Source organism: Microtus oregoni, unplaced genomic scaffold, assembly GCF_018167655.1.
Source record: "Microtus oregoni isolate MIOR12 unplaced genomic scaffold, Mior012 000004F_ref0000308, whole genome shotgun sequence".
NCBI lineage: Eukaryota > Metazoa > Chordata > Mammalia > Rodentia > Cricetidae > Microtus > Microtus oregoni.
Genome location: NW_024543063.1, coordinates 17,949,629 through 17,966,970, shown reverse-complemented (window position 1 = coordinate 17,966,970; position 17,342 = coordinate 17,949,629). Strand labels below are relative to the sequence as shown.

The 17,342-nt window shown below is 45.7% G+C and overlaps 1 protein-coding gene across 2 annotated transcripts in view; it reads right to left on the bottom strand.

Moving 5' to 3' along the window:
- The window catches only part of Sgpp2 (sphingosine-1-phosphate phosphatase 2), a 114,149-nt gene that overhangs the window by 9,916 nt on the left and 86,891 nt on the right, over window positions 1-17,342 (bottom strand). The gene's annotated exons all lie outside the window — the stretch shown is intronic.

Below are 17,342 nucleotides of genomic sequence, written 5' to 3'. Positions count from 1 at the left end.
ACCCCTAATAACACTCGTCTATTCTCAGCCACCATCAGAGAAACTTCCTCCTGCAGCATATGGGAAAAAATACACAGACCTGCAGTCAGATATGATGCAGAGCATGAGAGACCTTGGAACACTCAGCCCCAAATCAGATGTCTTTATCAAATCCCTCTCCTCAGGGCCCAGGGGACCCTGCAGAAAGAGGCAGAAAGAGTGTAAGAGCCAGAGGGATGGAGGACACCAGAGGAACAACGGTCTCTAAATCAACAGGATCAGTGCACATATGAACTCACAGAGACTAAGGCAGCGTGCACAGGGCTTGCACGGGATGCACTACATGGGATCCCAGAGCTGAAAGGAGAGGTGGACACATGCCCCCATCTCTACCCCAGAAACAGCCTGCAATTAATAACCACTTGCAAATGAAAATTTAGTCTTCTCCAAGGGAAATAAACTGTTCTTAAGGGTAGGCTGCATGCCCAGCAGTCGATGCCCAGCAGAAAAAGAACCACACAGCATATTTGGGGGTTACTTGCCCATAATGTTGTATCAGGGCTCCCCCCCATTTTAAATTTCATCTGATTTTTTATTTATATGTATATTCTCTCTTTTTACCCTCTCTTCCTTTGTGTATATACTATGGCTTCCAGTTTAGTGTTTTTACGGGATTCCTGAATATGTAAACGAGTGGTTCTCTCTGTCTATATCTGTTTCTTGTGCCTTTTCTTGGCTCTTTTCCTTCTGGTTGTTTTGTCCTATCCCAGTGTGTTAGTTTTTATTTTCTCTTATTATATTTTATTATTATTCCTTAGAAGCCTGTCTATTTTCTAATGAGAGACAGAAAGGGGTGGATCTAGATGGGAGGGAAGTAGAGGTGAACTGGGAGGAGAGGATATATTATGTGAGAAAGAAACGTATTTTCAATAAAAGACAAAAAATAATTAAAAAATGATTCCGCCAAAGAGTAGACTTGCTGTTTTTGTGACCCTATAGGATATAGACCCCATTTCATATATAGCCCAGCAGCCTTAATGTACTTCCTTATCACACTTCCGAGGTCTAGTGATTTCTTCATTAAAACTTACTGCCATACTCATTATTCAATTAATTCAATAAAATCTTTGGCCCAGGGCTGGTAAGATGGCTCAGCCATTACGAGCACTGGCTGTTCTTGCAGAGGACCCGGGTTCAGTTCCCAGCATCCACATGGTGGCTCACAACCATCTGCAACTCTTGTCTCAGGAGGCCTGATGCCCTCTCCTCTAGACTCTGAGCACCAGGCACACACATGGTGCACGTGCATACATGCAAACCAGAGTCTACACATAAAATAAAAATAAATAAATGTTAGAACAAACTTCGGCCATGTGAACTTTGTATTTGGAAAACATATAACTTGAAAAGGCTTTAAAAAATGTTCTGTTAAGCAGTTAAATATTTGATGCTATTCAGATGACTGAAATACTTGTAAGTAAAACTATCTCTGATGATTATGTGTCTCATATTAAAGAATTTATTTGAATTTATTTTCGTGATATATTATTTTTTTATTACGTGTGTGTGTGTGTGTGTGTGTGTGTTTGCATGCATGTGGGTGCTCACAGAAACCAGAAGAGGCTGTTAAATTCCTGAAGCTGGAATTACAGGTGGTTGTGGACCAACCAACATGGATGCCGGGAACCCAGCCTGGATTCTCTGCAAGGGCAGTGCTCACTCTTGATGACTGTGCCATGCCTCCAGGCCTCTCGCTTGAATTTTAAAGCCAAGGAGTCTCACTGACCCCAGTCCTGCTGCTTCAGCCTAAACCAGCTGGCCACTCAACCTTTGGGATCCTGCTCTCTCTGCCTCATCAGCACTGGGGTCAGGGTGTGTACTTCTGCTCCTGGCTTAAATGTATGTACCAGGGAATGCAAATTCAGGACCCCATGCTTGCATAGGAGGTACTTTCCCTTCTGGGTCATGTCTCCAGCCCCTGTATGTGGTCTTTAAGTGGTTTGGGGACACTAAAAAGTAACGCAGGCATTATGTTTCTTACGGTAATTATATAATCAGGCATTTTTATAGATTTCTATGAAATCAGTATTAACTAGGAAGATACTGGGGTACAGTGGCCATTTCTAAACTTGGCCTGTACCTAGCCAGATTTAGGAAGTCATCACTTGCTGCTCTGGTCTCCACAGAGTCTAGCGAGTCCGACCAGTCTTTCCTTATGAACCATACCAACCTCCCCACCCCGAATTCCCACGTGTATGAACAGTGACGCTGTGATGAATGGCAGGACTTGGCAGGGTGGAGGATTATGACAGCAGCTCAGACATGTTTCCAGGCAGGTTTTAACATCATCTCCAACAACAGCTAAGGAGCTCACAAGAATGGCAGGTACGAGGAAGGACAATCTGCCCCGAGACACAAAAGACACTGTCAAACTCTCCGGTGATCTTTCTCAAGCCTGGGTGGGCAGCAGGGCCTCAGAGTAACCAGAGAACAGAGCAGAATCATGTTCCATGTGATGTAAGCGTCCAACAGGCCCGTGCAGGTTTGTGTCATCGGCATTGCACTGCCTTGTCTGGGGGTGTGTGGGGACCGCTTTCCAAACTGCAGCTTATGTAGAGCCCCACAGGGAAGCCCTTGAATGCAGCTTCTGATAATGTAGGTCCAGGTGGGACCCGAGACTGCATTTCCGACGAACTCTCAAATGATGCTATGGGACAAGGGTCACAGCGGTGAGTGACCGAGTCTGTCTTAACTTGCTAAATTACAGAAGCCATTATGGGGTCACATTTACGTGGCATGGAGGGGCCTCCCACTTTCTTTTCTTTTCTTTTCTTTTTTTTTTTTTTTTTTGAAACACACTTGAGAATGAAAGCTTCGGAATGTGCTGGAAAATGATCTGGTCTTCTTTTTCAGCATTCAGGCATCTGTACTGGCCTGCCCTTGGGGTCCTCAGCTGCAGCCACTGAGAGCACCTCCTGTGCACATTCACTACGTTCCCTTTCCCTTTTAATATTTCCCCCTTACTGTCTGTTTCTCTCTCTCTCCTCCTGCTCCTGTCACCAGCGGCAGATCTCCCCACTCCTTTCCTCCCCTTTTCCCATTCCCTTGACCCCAATAAGAACCCCCGCCCCATGTGAATCACATGGTGTCTTTCTCTCTTGTGCTGTTTTTTTTTTTGTTTTGTTTTGTTTTGTTTTGTTTTAAATTACAGCAATCTCTGAAAATGAAATTCGGATATAGTGATACTGGTTCACACCAAGGTCAAAGGGGAATCTGAATTCCTGGTGGTCTCGGTGCCATGACTGTTCACACCCAGAGGAAAAGGAAGTATACTGTTGTCCCTTGTTCATGCTCCTGGGGAACGTTGGTTTGTGCCCTGGATGCTGGGTCCCTAAGCAATAGATCCCCCAGGGGAGTACTGTGCGGTTCTCCTGCCATCTGAGAACCAGACTCCTGGCATCCTGCTTTGCAGAGTGTGGAGAAGACGTAAATATGACCATGCTGTGTCTGTGGTGAGGCCGGACATCTCAATCACAGAGAGTTCTGATTAGTTTATTTAACTTCTCATCCTTTGGAAAAATGGAGTAAAGCCAAGACCTCCCTCACAAGGTTGCTGCGAACTATGCTATGGGGTAGCTAATTCATGTAGGGTACTTAGAACAGCGGTTCTCATCTTTGACCTTTTAATACCCTTCATATCGTGGTGACCCCCGACCATTCATTTGTTACTACTTCATAACTAAATTGCTACTGTTATGAGTCATAATGTAAGTATCTGATATGTAGGCTATCTGATATGCACCCTCCAAAGGGGTCAGGACCCACAGGTTGAAAACTGTTGGCTTAGAACAACGTCTAGCAGATGCTGCAATATTTCTAAACACATCTGATATGTCATACAATATATGATATGTAACATTTCTACCCAGAAACAACAATGATCCTGAGAAAAAGTAAAGATCTGAGTATGTCCACAGGCAGGAATGCCCAGCAGTGCAAGGAGCCACTTCCCTCAAGACGTTATGCACACCCCACTTCATCTCAGTAAGAGCCCAGCAGTGGACGAAATATTAAGCTATGCTTAGTGTAAAGTTAATATGAAAATACAAAGAGCCAAGAGGAGCAAGGATGAGGGCTATTGGGTCTCCACCACCTGCCATCAATACTTACAGGACAGTAGACTCAGCAAGAAGATAGCGAGCTAGAGCAATGGGAAAGAGCATAGAGTATAATGATGACAGAGAGAATAAAAGAGCCACCTGACCCATGATGATGGTGATCCTCCCATAAGTGTGTAAAGGACATGCATCTAACTGCAGAGTGGACTAGAGTGGACTATGTATTCATATAGAAGGAATGTCACAAGATCTATTACAAATGGAGTACAGAAATAAATAAGCAAAGTAAAATGGTTAAATCTTTACAAATAATATTTTGTGACTTGAGATGTGCAAAAATATCTTAGGACACAGAATTGTAACCATCAGTTAAAAAGTTGCGTAAATTGGACTCCACTGAAATTTCAAACCTCTCTTCACCAAAAATGTCAACATAAGGATCAAGAAAGCAAGTTACAAAGTAGGAAAAAATTTCTAATATATTTAACTAGCATGTATTGATAGTACTAATAAAAGGACAAGTGATCCAGCTAAATGGGGTAAAGGAACTAGGACCTCACAAAGAAAAATATCTCATATAAATAAACATATAAACGGGTCAAAAATCATCATTCAGAGAAACCAAAATCACATGAGAGACTGAGACATCTCACTGGAATGACTAAGATGAAGGAGACAGAGGAGGCAGGGACATGCCATATGCTTGCTGAGGCTGTGAACCAACACCACACAATGGCCAGCCTTGCACAGCTTATGAGATACATTGTATTCTTGCATCCAGACTCAGATAAAATGCATCTATCTGTCTGCGCTAAAAGGCTTGGAAGGAAAGTTCAAAGTAGCACTGTTTGTAACTGTCTCCCTGGAAACACCCCAAATGTTCATCAATAAAGAATGGACAGTGGAGCATATTCACATCGTTGAATATTACGTAACAGCAAACGCTGCTGGACACGGTGGCATGTGAAGATTGCTTGCGCCTAAGAGTTTGATGCCAGGCTGGGTAATACAACCAGACCTGATCTCAAAAGTCCCATTACTAATGCATGCTGCTGATGGCCACAAAGCAAATGCAATAAGAGGGAAGACTTCACAGACATAACGGGGAGTGGAAGGCACCAATGCGGGCAGGCAGCGCCACCAATGTTACGTGACATTGAACCAGGGCACGGTGCTGGTGATCTGGGGAGCAGTGCCTCTAGGGAGATGCAGAGTTGAGGCTGACAGGGGACTTCTGACGATGCTGCATCTTAATACCAGCTGTGTTTACATGCAGTAAAGCATGCTTTCTTCGCTAGAAGTTCCCTGAGTTGTGCAAATATAATTTGATCTCCTTATATGATGCATCCATAAAATGGTTTATAAAATTTTTCTTTCTCTTCTGAACCACAAAAGTGAGGGTTCCTAGGATTAGACTCCACGTCTCTTATTCTATGCACATGATGCTAACCTTCTCTTTAATCTCTCGCTATTGCTTACACACTCTCATCCAAGGTCCAGGTAGCAGGGCCTGTGGTCATGACATTTTTAAGTTCACCAGGGAACACAGATCTTCCCTCTCCGTTCCTGGCAGCGTTGTCATCCCACCAATTAAATGAGGCGTGCCCATGTTGTGAGGTCCTCTTCTAAGGTGCCCTTCTCTCCCACAAATTGGTTTTGGGGAGCTGTCTCACTGGGTAAAGGGCTATCCTAGCACAAGAACCTGAGAGCAGTCCTAGCACACACATAAAATGGTGGAGGCAGGAGGATCGCTGGGGGCTTGCTCCACCCAACTCCAGGTGCAGTTAGGACTCTGTCTTAAGGGTATGATGTAGATATCAATAGAGCAGAACATTCAGTGCTCTCCCTTGTCATCTGTGTATACACACGAGAGAGAGAGAGAGAGAGAGAGAGAGAGAGAGAGAGAGAGAGAGAATTGGTCTCCCATATAGCTTAAATTCTCATGATGATAATTTCTCCACTCTAAGGTCACTAAGCCTGCCACCCTCTACTCTTAGAGATTTAGAGGCACAGATACAAGCACCCTTGCTGACACAGTATTTGCTATTGTATGACACTTTCTATTTTATATTTTTATAGGATAAAGATTATTCCCACAAACAAAACAAAACAATGCTAAAGAAAAAAGTAGTTGGTGATCAGATAAACTTGGACCGATAGCTGAATCTTTTTCAGTCTGATTCAATAAATTGCAAAGAAATTGATGGAAAAAAATAGATTAACAGATGGTAATCTGTTAATACTGGTGACAATCCAGTGAACATTTACTGAGAGCCAGGAATCCTGCTGGGAACTAGGGTGGGAGGTGATGGCGTGGAAAAGTAAAGAAAATGAGATTGTTGTCCTCAAAGGACTCATAGTTTAATGGGCCATAGAGACTGACTGTATCCAAGCACACACTTAGACCACAGTTTGCACCTCCTCCTAACAAGATGCAGGTTCAGTGGCTCTGCTGCTGAGCCATCTCTCTAGCCCCTCTTTTATCACTTCTTAAACACCCCTGAAGATACAAATGAGGTTACAATATTCATTGATTATTTACATTTCTTTTGGGGGAACTGTCGGTTCCTGCTAACTGGTAAGCTAGCCTTTGTTTCATGGCTATGCTAATCCATTTTCCAAGTGGCTTTGCAGTGCCAGGAAGAACATGGGAAGCATCCTGCTGAGGCAGACCAAAGGGGTCTCACTCTTTTTCCTTCGCCTTGAGGTAGTCTCACTATGTAGCTCTGACTGGCTTCTAACTCACAGAGATCTGCCTGCTTCCGCCTCTGGAGTGCTGGGATTAAAGGTGTGCAGTTTTGCCTTCATGGTGTTGAACTTCTGATCGTTAACATTTGAGGGGCTGGAGGATGGCTCAGCAGTTTAGGGAGCTTGTTGCTCTTTCAAAAGACCCAAGTTGGGTTTTTGGGACTTATGCTAGGTGACTCATAACCACCTATATATAACTCTAGCTCCAGGAAATGCTGGGCCCTTTTTGGGCCTCTGGGCCCACAGGCACACGCGCACACACACACACACACACACACACACACACACACACACACTGGGACTGAGTAGGTCACTCAGCATTCATGTCTGTACTCCTCTTTCATGGGACCCAAGCTAAGTTCCTAGCACCTGTGCCAGGTGGCTCACAACCACATGTAACTCCAGCTCCAGGGGACCCATCTCCAGCTCCAGGGGACCCATCTCCAGCTCCAGGGGACCCATCTCCAGCTCCAGGGGACCCATCTCCAGCACCAGGGGACTCATCTCCAGCTCCAACTCCAGGGGATCCATCTCCAGCTCCAGGGGACCCAGCTCCAGCTCCAGGGGACCCATCTCCAGCTCCAGGGGACCCATCTCCAGCTCCAGGGGACCCATCTCCAGGGGACCCATCTCCAGCTCCAGGGGACCCATCTCCAGCTCCAGGGGACCCATCTCCAGCACCAGGGGACTCATCTCCAGCTCCAACTCCAGGGGACCCATCTCCAGCTCCAGGGGACCCATCTCCAGTTCCAGGGGACCCATCTCCAGCTCCAGCTCCAGCTCCAGGGGACCCATCTCCAGCTCCAGGGGACCCAGCTCCAGCTCCAGGGGACCCAGCTCCAGCTCCAGGGGACCCATCTCCAGCTCCAGCTCCAGGGGACCCGTTGACCTTGGTACCCTTTACGTGCACATCCACCTCCCCAACACATCAATAATCAATAACAAATCATTTCTTTAAAGCCTCGAGCCATTTGAGATTCCTCTGAGGAATGTCTGTCCTCTGAAATGGTGGCCACGGTACTGACATTTGTCCTCAAGCTGGATGTGATGGCTGAAGCCTGTAATCCCAGCACTGTCCGAGCTCAGTTTGGGGCAGAAGGATGGTGAACCGCTGCCTCAGAAGACAAAGGAGACCGTTTGCTTTCAGATCTGATGTGACTCAGAAACAGACCTTATTTCAGGCTTCTGAAGTTCATTGAAGAACTGTACCCGGTCCTTGTATTTCATCATTTCATCCCTCCAGTGTGGCAAGCAAGCAATGACTAATGGTACAAATTCGGCCGTAAGAGCTTTTTATTTCAATTATGTCAATAAAGGAAAAGCCAAACTCGTTTTTAAAAAGTTAACTTTACAAAACTCAAGGACCGTGCTGCTTCCATTGGAGAGGGACATGGGCTTAAGCGAAGCCCCATCCTCCAGGGACTCTGCAACACAGTCTGAAAGGGCGTGCCCGCTTAAAGAAAACCCACACTAGGAAGCCTGCTCCTGTGAGAACTTCAGCCAATCCCTTCTTCTTACTTCTTTTCCCAGGACTGGACTCACCTAACATTCAGACACACCATGCAGAAATGCTAGGTCCCAATCCATGCTCTGTCCCTGAACATGGCCCTTTAAATTTTATTTGGGGAAACTGGAGATGTTTTCAGTATGACCTACAGGAAATGCTGGGTTTAAGAAGCACCTGTGGCCTTCTCACAGCTACGAACTGCATGTTTCCCAATAGTTACCTCAGAGGTTTGTCTCGGCATCCTTAGGCCTGCTCTGGGAGTCCAGTTGCAGTCCTGCCATGACAGGGAGCCTTATTCCCAGCCTTCCGCCCTGGGCTTTTTGCTCAGCTTTTTCCTAGGGCCAAGCATTTCTTAGACCTTGTTCATCCCACATGTACAGGGCAGAAAACAGCTGGCTATGGGATCAGCATTGAAAAAGCAAAGTTAAAAAAAAAAGAATTTGTCTATGTTTGGTATTGGGATTGCATATCACAGTTCTTGCCCGATATTGAGCTAAGCCCTGACTTTCGTTTCTCTGATCAAATGCCTTCAGTTTACCTTATTGTCCCCAACAACGGCTGTCTGGACTCCTGGTTACTGAATAACACTGAGTGCTTTTGTCTTAAAGAAAGAAGAAAACAACCCCACACTTTATAAACAGCAGAGGTTGAAGTACCGTGAACACTTACTGCTTTTGAAACCAGAAATAATTCTCTATTTTGACAAAAGGATAAAAAAATATTTGCCCCCAGGGCAAAGAGAGACAATAGACCTAATAACATGGTGACAGGGGCTCAAAAAGGCAACTAAAGTCCCCTCTTTATCTCAAAAACAGACTTACCCAAGTCTACCAGAAAGTTGGGCTGGGTAGGGCGTGATTTCTCTTGCAATTGGGTCTTTCCTAGTATTAAATGAGGCACTTTAAAATAAGTTCTTTCCTTTTTATAACTGGTTTCAAACAACATGAAAAACATACCCGGAATACTGTCGACCAGAGCCAGAACACAGCTCCTATAGTCTGCAGATAATTTAATATTTGACAATCCTTTTCAACATCCTCCAAACGTCAACCAAAACTAAAACATCACTTGGGGGGTGGGTGGAGAGAAGTAAGAAAATTAAACCAAATCTCTAAATAATTACCCACAGATCAAACAATTTGGAGACAATAAAAAAAAAGAAGCATTTCGATTATTTGAAAACAAAATAAGGGACTGTCTGCCATTTGTTCACAGTTCTCATGTCCGCTAGCCTAGCAACAAACACGTCAGGCTAATTTTACAGTTAATACGTTGGGATGTTGCTTCATCACTCAATGGATTTAAAACTGGTCCTTTGCAGTTGCATCATTCAGGACATCACAAATAGTACAGTGTGGCCAGCCTTCTGCACAAGTACAGACACGGTGCTGGCTCTAATTGTTGAGTCCTTGACAGAGCAGGAAAAATGACGCACTGGACTTTGTTATCGTCTCCCCATAACTGAGAGCGCTTTACTTGGGAGAATGCTCCTGCTTAGGCGTGACGGCTCTCACCCTGACCCTCCCAGTTCTGGTTCTGACTAAACAGGCTGGCTCCTAAGCCGGATGGCATAATCCCAGACAGCCCCTGGCCTGCTGATGCAGCAGAGGGAGTCACCGTCCAATACGATGTTTCTCGAAACTCTCATCACAGGCTTCCTTTCCTGAGAGGAAGTGAGGCAATCTAAGCCCAGAGTTCTCAGGCTCTGGCTTCAGGTTAAAGAACAGCCAGAGGGCAAGAGCTGACCAGCCAAAAAGGGTAAATTCTCTGTGCAGAGATGAGCTGAAAGGAGAAAGAGCTTTGGGAAGGAAGGTCCAGACATCAGACCTTTCCCTTCCAATCACCACTAGTGCCTCCTTTTACCATGGTTACAAAAGCCAATGCATTTTCCTTTAGGCTTAGCTGGGGTTGAACTGGTATCTGCTATTTACATTCCTGACCAGGCCGATGGTGACCAGTGGATGTTTGACCTCACTGGGTACATTCCAGTCTCTGTTCTCAGGGCACCCCTTTGCAGCCCGCAGGAATGACTCCCAAGATTCCATCCTTGCATTTGAACCCCATCCCAAAGCCAAATATCAGGTCCAAACAAAGTCTCATATACATTCACCCAGGTTTTGATCTGAGAGCTGGTGGGAGGTAGGATACACCAACGGTGATGTGGTAAAGGCAGCCAGCTTCCTCACTGCCGCCTGCTTCCAGTCCTTGATGTTGAGCTGTGTGAACTAGCTATCTATAAACTAGTCCAGTTTCTTCAAGCTACTTCCTCTCTCCTCCTCTTCTCTCTTCTTCTTTCCCCTCCCTCCTGACTTGCCTCAAATTGGCTAGAACTGGTTTATTCTTCAAACATGAAATTAAACACCAAGAAAAAACAAGGATTCTGCAAGTCAGTGCATCATTTCAGATGCTTTTCACTGCAGCAAATGGGAAATGAAGAACTCTACAAACTGCCTTAAGCAAGAAGGGACCCCGATTTGTTGTTTTCTCTTGAATGGTGAACCTAGAGGTAGGATGGCTCTGGATATGGCACCATTAACCAGTCAAGGATGTCAGTGGTGGCCCTGAGTCTTATGTCCATGTTTGGGCTGACATTGCTGACAAAGGCCCCTGTGGATGTCGGTGGTGGCCCTGAGTTTTATGTCCATGTTTGGGCTGACAGTGCTGACATCTCCAAAGGCCCCTGTGGATGTCGGTGGTGGCCCTGAGTCTTATGTCCATGTTTGGGCTGACATTACTGACATCTCCAAAGGCCCCTGAATGCATCATCTAGCTGCCCAACCTCGATGGAGTTGTGTCACCGTGCACACCCAGCAGCGGAGAGCAATTTCACTGTGCACGGAACAGGTAATCATGAATAATATCCCGAAGGTGGTGCGAGGACACATTTAGGAGTCACACGTGTGACTCGTCATGGTGACTACTTGGATGGCAGAGGCGTGGGAGGAAAGGGCTAGGGTTTTGCCTATGTTTCTTTTATGGGTATATTGGTAATCGGGAGGTCCTTCCCCGAGACAAGGCCAGAGCTGGTTTGGCAAGGATGGTGCCATAGCTAAGCAGGTTTACCATCCTCTGTGTTTTATTTGGGTCTAAGAGTCTAACTAAGGCTTGTCAAGAAAACCTTGCCCTGGACAAAGGTGTTCAAAACTGACAAGAAAGAGGTTCTGCCGGGGAAGTCACTCTTCCCATTTCTGTGCCAATGACCATTAATATAAATCAGTAGTCACCTCAAGGACACATTCATATGCCCTGAGCATTGTGGCTGTCTCCACCTCCTCTTCATCTTACAACTGATCCTGTTTAGGTGCGTGTCCACCCCACACCAGGTATGATCATCCTTGATCCATTCAGTGCCTCTCAACTTTGAATTAAAATAAACCAGGGAGCTGCTTGTACAGCTCAGGACCCATGCTCTAAGCAAGATGCATGTGTGCGTGTGCATGTGTGTATGTGTGTGCGCGTGTGTGTATTCATGTGTGTGAGAATATTAGTGTGTACACATGTGAAGGTTACAGGACAACCTGGGTATCAGTCCTTGCTTTCCATCTTGTTTGAGAGTCACTTGGTTTTTTTGCTACCTACACCAGGGTAGATAGTCTGTGGGTTTCCAGGGAGTCTCCATCTCTCTCCTATCTCCCCATAGGAATTCTGGGATTGCTATATCAGGTTTTTCATGGGTTCTGAGTTCAAGGGTTTCCCAGGTCATCATTCTTGTGTGGCAAGCATTTTTACCCACCAACCCATCTTCCCAGCTCCCAAGTAAAACTTTTAATTTTACTTTAGACACACATCATATAAATGTCACTATCTTCACCAGTTTAAAGTGGAATCAAGTCTAACACTGTTGTGCAACCTTGCTTAGCATGCATCTTCAGAACTTTTCTTAGACAAAAATTGATCTTCTATGTTCAGAAAATAAATTCTATGCCCCCCTACCCAGTTCCAGGCAACAACTATAGTGGACTTTTGTGCCTTTTAAAACGGCTACTCGGAGTTCTCCAGGAAAGTGGAATTGTACGATATTTGCCCTTCTGTTACTCGCTTCTTTCACTTAACGCGATACCTCTGACACTTAGGACTCAGCACGAATCAATAGCTCCCTGCTTATATAAAGCTGAACGATATCCCACTGTAGGTATAGACTACATTTTGTTTATCCATTCATTCACCCGTAGACACAGGCTGCTTCTACATTCTTCCTTTTTCTTTTTCTATTGTGACGAATGCTGCTATGACTGTGGGCGTAGGTCCAGAGGTATTTTTAAGATTTCCATGGGATTATGGAGGGACCCAGGAAACCGCACGTCTCCGGAGGGATTATTGGCTGTGAATGGTTGCTGGCTGAGCAGAAGTCCGTTTCTTCAGTGGTGTAGCCACTGGTAAGTTGTCCGGTAGAAGGAGATAACCTTCTACCCTGGGCAAGGAGCTCTAATTAGATCCAGAGCGAAACACATGAAATACATGGAAATAAGTGGGGGACTTCTTGGGGACAAGCAGGGTTTCAGTTGGAGGGAGTGAGAGGAGGGATAGAGGTGAAAACAACTAAAATGTGTCATCCATGTGTGTGAAACTGTCAGAGAATAAAAAGGGGAAGGGTTCCTGTAGGGTTGCAAGAAGCAGCAAGAGTGGGGATACTGTCAGTGTTGCTTCCTATCGATCGTTTCGAGGGGTCCTGGAAAGAGACCATATTATCTTAGTTGGCTCCGTCCGGCTGTGCCTTGCTAATTATAGCATCTGTGACAAGTTATCACCAGTGTGTATATCTGCCTCCTTCAGTAGACTCAGAGACCCAGGAGAGTGGGTGCCTTTGCTCCCCTCAATATCCCTAATCCCCTAGATCTTGTTCCCAGCCTGACGCCCATCAGAACTGCTGCTGAAAAGAACTACAGTAACCTAGAATTTTCCACCGTCCCACTCTGCAAACTCTTCCCTTTGCTGCCAGGGTGTCATGACTCACAGTGCCCCGAGCTCAGCTCTAGTGCTGTAGCCTGACGCATTCTGGGCCTGAGCCAAGGTCTTCGTGAGGCAGAAGAAAGCCAGTGGGGCCCAACAGCGGGAGAAGACCAGGGAAGAACAGGAGTTGTGTTGGTCCCTCACTCCATTCTCTTCTGGAGAGCTCCTTCCCAAAGAATGGCTGCAACCCATCCCTTGCATCTAAATGAGCGGCCCAATCAATCTTCCCGCAAATATCTGCTTCTCTGTCTCCAAAAGCCACTTAAAAAGAAAAGAGGGGGAAAAAAAGTAACTGGGCTTCACTAAAATGGATTTGCGTGTTTTCTCTCTGTGTGTCTGGAGCGCCGCATTCCTGTGTTTTCTTTGGTTTTAATTTTAACCTGAGATCAATTTTTTTTCTTCAAAATGGAAACCTATGGAAATTAAAAAAGTAGCACCAGATAAAAGAAATGCCAAAACACCCAGGAGAGGCTTGTGTGGTACCACACTGAGGTCTAGGCAGGGATTTGCAGAGAACGTCTTTGTCATGTGGAGAAGCAGTGTGGCGAATTGAGAATGCTCAGCTCCCCTCCCCTGCATCTCAGAAGCCAGCAGATGCTGGGACAGAGGAGCAGGAATGGTATCTTGATAGGTGGAAGAACACTGACTCTTAACTGCTTCTTTGGTATTTCTCACATCTGGGCTCCCTTTTACTCAAACCGTAAACTGCTTGGGGGCTGGATTAGCAGGGGCAGATTCCTTCATTTATACCTTACTTTGTTTACTGTGGAAACTGCTGTCTTGATTTTAATTTTAAAGTACTGCAGTAACACCATCTCCTGTGGCCCAGGATGGCCTCTGACTTGCTATGGAACTGAAGACGACCCTGAACTCCTGATCCTTCTGCCTCTGCCTTCCATGTTCTGGGACGGCAGTTGTGTACCGCCATGCCTACGTTTATTCAGTACTGGTGATGGAAAGAAGGGCTTAGTGCATGCCAGGCAAGCATTTCACTGTTTGAGCCTCATCCCAGCTTCCTATGCATTTAATTTTACACCTTCCCTGCCTCCCCTGATGCTTCCAGTTGCTTTCATGTGCCCCCCCCCCCTTACATTCTCCCACGATGATCCATCCTTCCACTGTGACAGGATAACTCATTCCTGTCACCAGGAAGAAACTCAATTGGGCCTGGGAAGATGGCCTTCCTTGACCAGGCCTTTGGCTAACGTCATCTTGAAGTTTCACAAGATGAATACAGCAATCAAAGGCTCATTTCTTTTCAAAGGTGTCTTTCTTATACAGAGTGGAAAGGGAAATGGTGGCCCTGTAGCAAACCAAGGCTATGCTCGATGCTCTGCCGCTCTCTGGCTGGATGAGCATTGGGCCCTGAATACCCAAGGACCTGTTACCATACTAACTATGGCAACCCTGGGGCGGGGGAATCTGTAACATGGTAGAAGGGTGGGTTGACCTCTAAAGGAACATGGAAACTCTCTGATTCCAACACCCTCTTTAACCTAGACTTGCATAAAAAGAGAGGAAGCTATGACTTCAACCTTTCTGACTAGCAGAGGACAATGGGGACCCTTGTACACTCGCTGAACACCTATGTGAGACCAATGAGAATTCTCTCATATCCTTGAGCTTGGATGATTACTCTGCCCTGGTTGCTGTGCCTGTGGTAAACCAACTTGATAAGAAACTGCCTGACAAAAGACACTTAAGGTCATGCTCACCTTCCTTAGCGATCAGGGAAATGCAAATCAAGACAACTTTAAGATACCATCTTAACACCTGTCAGAATGGCTAAAATAAAAAACACCAATGATAGCCTTTGGGGTACACTCATTCATTGCTGGTGGGAATGCAAACTTGTGCAACCACTCTGGAAAGCAGTGTGGCGGTTTCTCAGGAAATTCGGGATCAACCTACCTTTGGACCCAGCAATACCACTCTTGGGAATATACCCAAGAGATGCCCTATCATACAACAAAAGTATATGCTCAGCTATGTTCATAGCAGCATTGTTTGTAATAGCTAGAACCTGAAAACAACCTAGATGCCCTTCAATGGAAGAATGGATGAAGAAAGTATGGAATATATACATATTAGAGTACTACTCAGCAGTAAAAAACAATGACTTCTTGAAGTTTGCATGCAAATGGACAGAAATAGAAAACACTATCCTGAGTGAGGTAAGCCAGACTCAAAAAGATGAACATGTGATGTACTCACTCATAATTGGTTTCTAGCCATAAATAAAGGACATTGAGCCTATAATTAGTGATCCTAGAGAAGCTAAATAAGAAGGTGAACCCAAAGAAAAACATATAGTCACCCTCCTGGATATTAGCCTTCATCAGGCGATGAAAGGAGACAGAGAGAGTCCCACATTGGAGCACCAGACTGAAACCCCAAGGTCCAAATCAGGAGCAGAAGGAGAGAGAGCCACGAGCAAGGAACTCAGGTCGGCGAGGGGTGCACCCACACACTGAGACAATGGGGATGTTCTATCGGGAACTCACCAAGGCCAGCTGGCCTGGGTCTGAAAAAGCATGGGATAAAACCTGACTCGCTGAACATAGTGGACAATGAGGACTACTGAGAACTCAAGAACAATGGGACTGGGTTTTGATCCTACTGCACGTACTAGCTGTGTGGGAGCCTAGCCTAGACCTGGATAGAGGTGGGAGGTCCTTGGACTCCCCACAGTCCCTGACTGCTCTTTGGGCTGATGAGAGAGGGGGAGTTTACTGGGGAAGGGGGAGGGAAATGGGAGGCAATGGCGGGGAGGAGACAGAAATCTTTAATCAATAAAAAAATAATAAAAAAAAAGAAAACAAAAAGAAACTGCCTGAGCCATGGCTGCCCATGGACTGTCTCCAATGTCTGAATCTAGTACCATACTATGGCTTGAATATGGAACATCCGCCATCGGCTCATGTGCTTAAGACTTAGTCTTAGGCTAGAGCCGCTATTTTCCAAAGTTGTGCAGCCTCTTAGAAGATGGGGTTTGGGTTGCTGAAGAGAGAGCCGTAAGGGTTCATTTCTGAACCTGCTTCTTGCCTAGCCTCTCTCTGACTCCTGCTATGTTGGGGTGGAGTGGGGTAGAGGGGTCCCATCCACACACCTCTGCCTCCATGAATCTCCTGTCTCCCCTGCTGAAGTAGAATGTGCTCTTCCAAATCATGAGGCAAAAAAAAAAAAATACTTCCTTCCTTCAGTTATTTCAGTAAGATAGTCTGTCTTACTAAAAGTGACAACTTCCAGTAACTATATATTTTACCCAGGTGGCATTATTTTAAAACGTTTTGTTTTGTTTCCAAACAGAACCTCATGTACCCCAGGCCCACCTGGAACTCACTATATATCTACGACTAACCTCAAGCTCCTGTCTCTATCACCCAAGTGCTGAGAATGTAGGTGTGTTCTGCCATGTCTTACTACTTCCTTTCCTAGTCTGCTTTCCCTTCCCTTCCTTTCCTCCCCTTCCCTCTTTCTGAGACTTTCCATAATGGTTGATTGATTTTTGATTTTGCAGTACTAGGAACTGGTGAATGTGTGTTGTTGGCACGGCCAAGTCAGGGACCCCAATGCCTTAGACCCATGGAAACTGCAAAGCCTTCCTGCGATGTTGACAGTGTGTGTAGAAACAAGAAACTAAAGCTCCCCAACCTCACCTAGTAAAACTGGTCCCTTCCAGAGATGCCCCACTGAGACTAATTCTTCTTCCTTGTGGGCACAGGATAAACGTGCTGAGTATAGTAGGGGCCTCCATCAGGATGAGCACAGCTCACCTGATCCCAGCTTTCTCTAGGGTTGTCTGTCATTTCAGAGTCTTGCATTTCTTCATCCCCCCATTGCCCCATCTAACAAGCCTGCAGGACACTGCAAGCTCCAGCACCCTTTTTACTTTTCACTCTGAGATAGCATTCCTCCGTTCCATAGACCTTGGGATCCTCCTGGCTCAGATTCCTGAGTAGCTTGGATTCTAGCTATACAACCCATGAGCTAAGCTTAAGTAAGCTGCTTAATAACACACAGACACTCAGACCAAATGC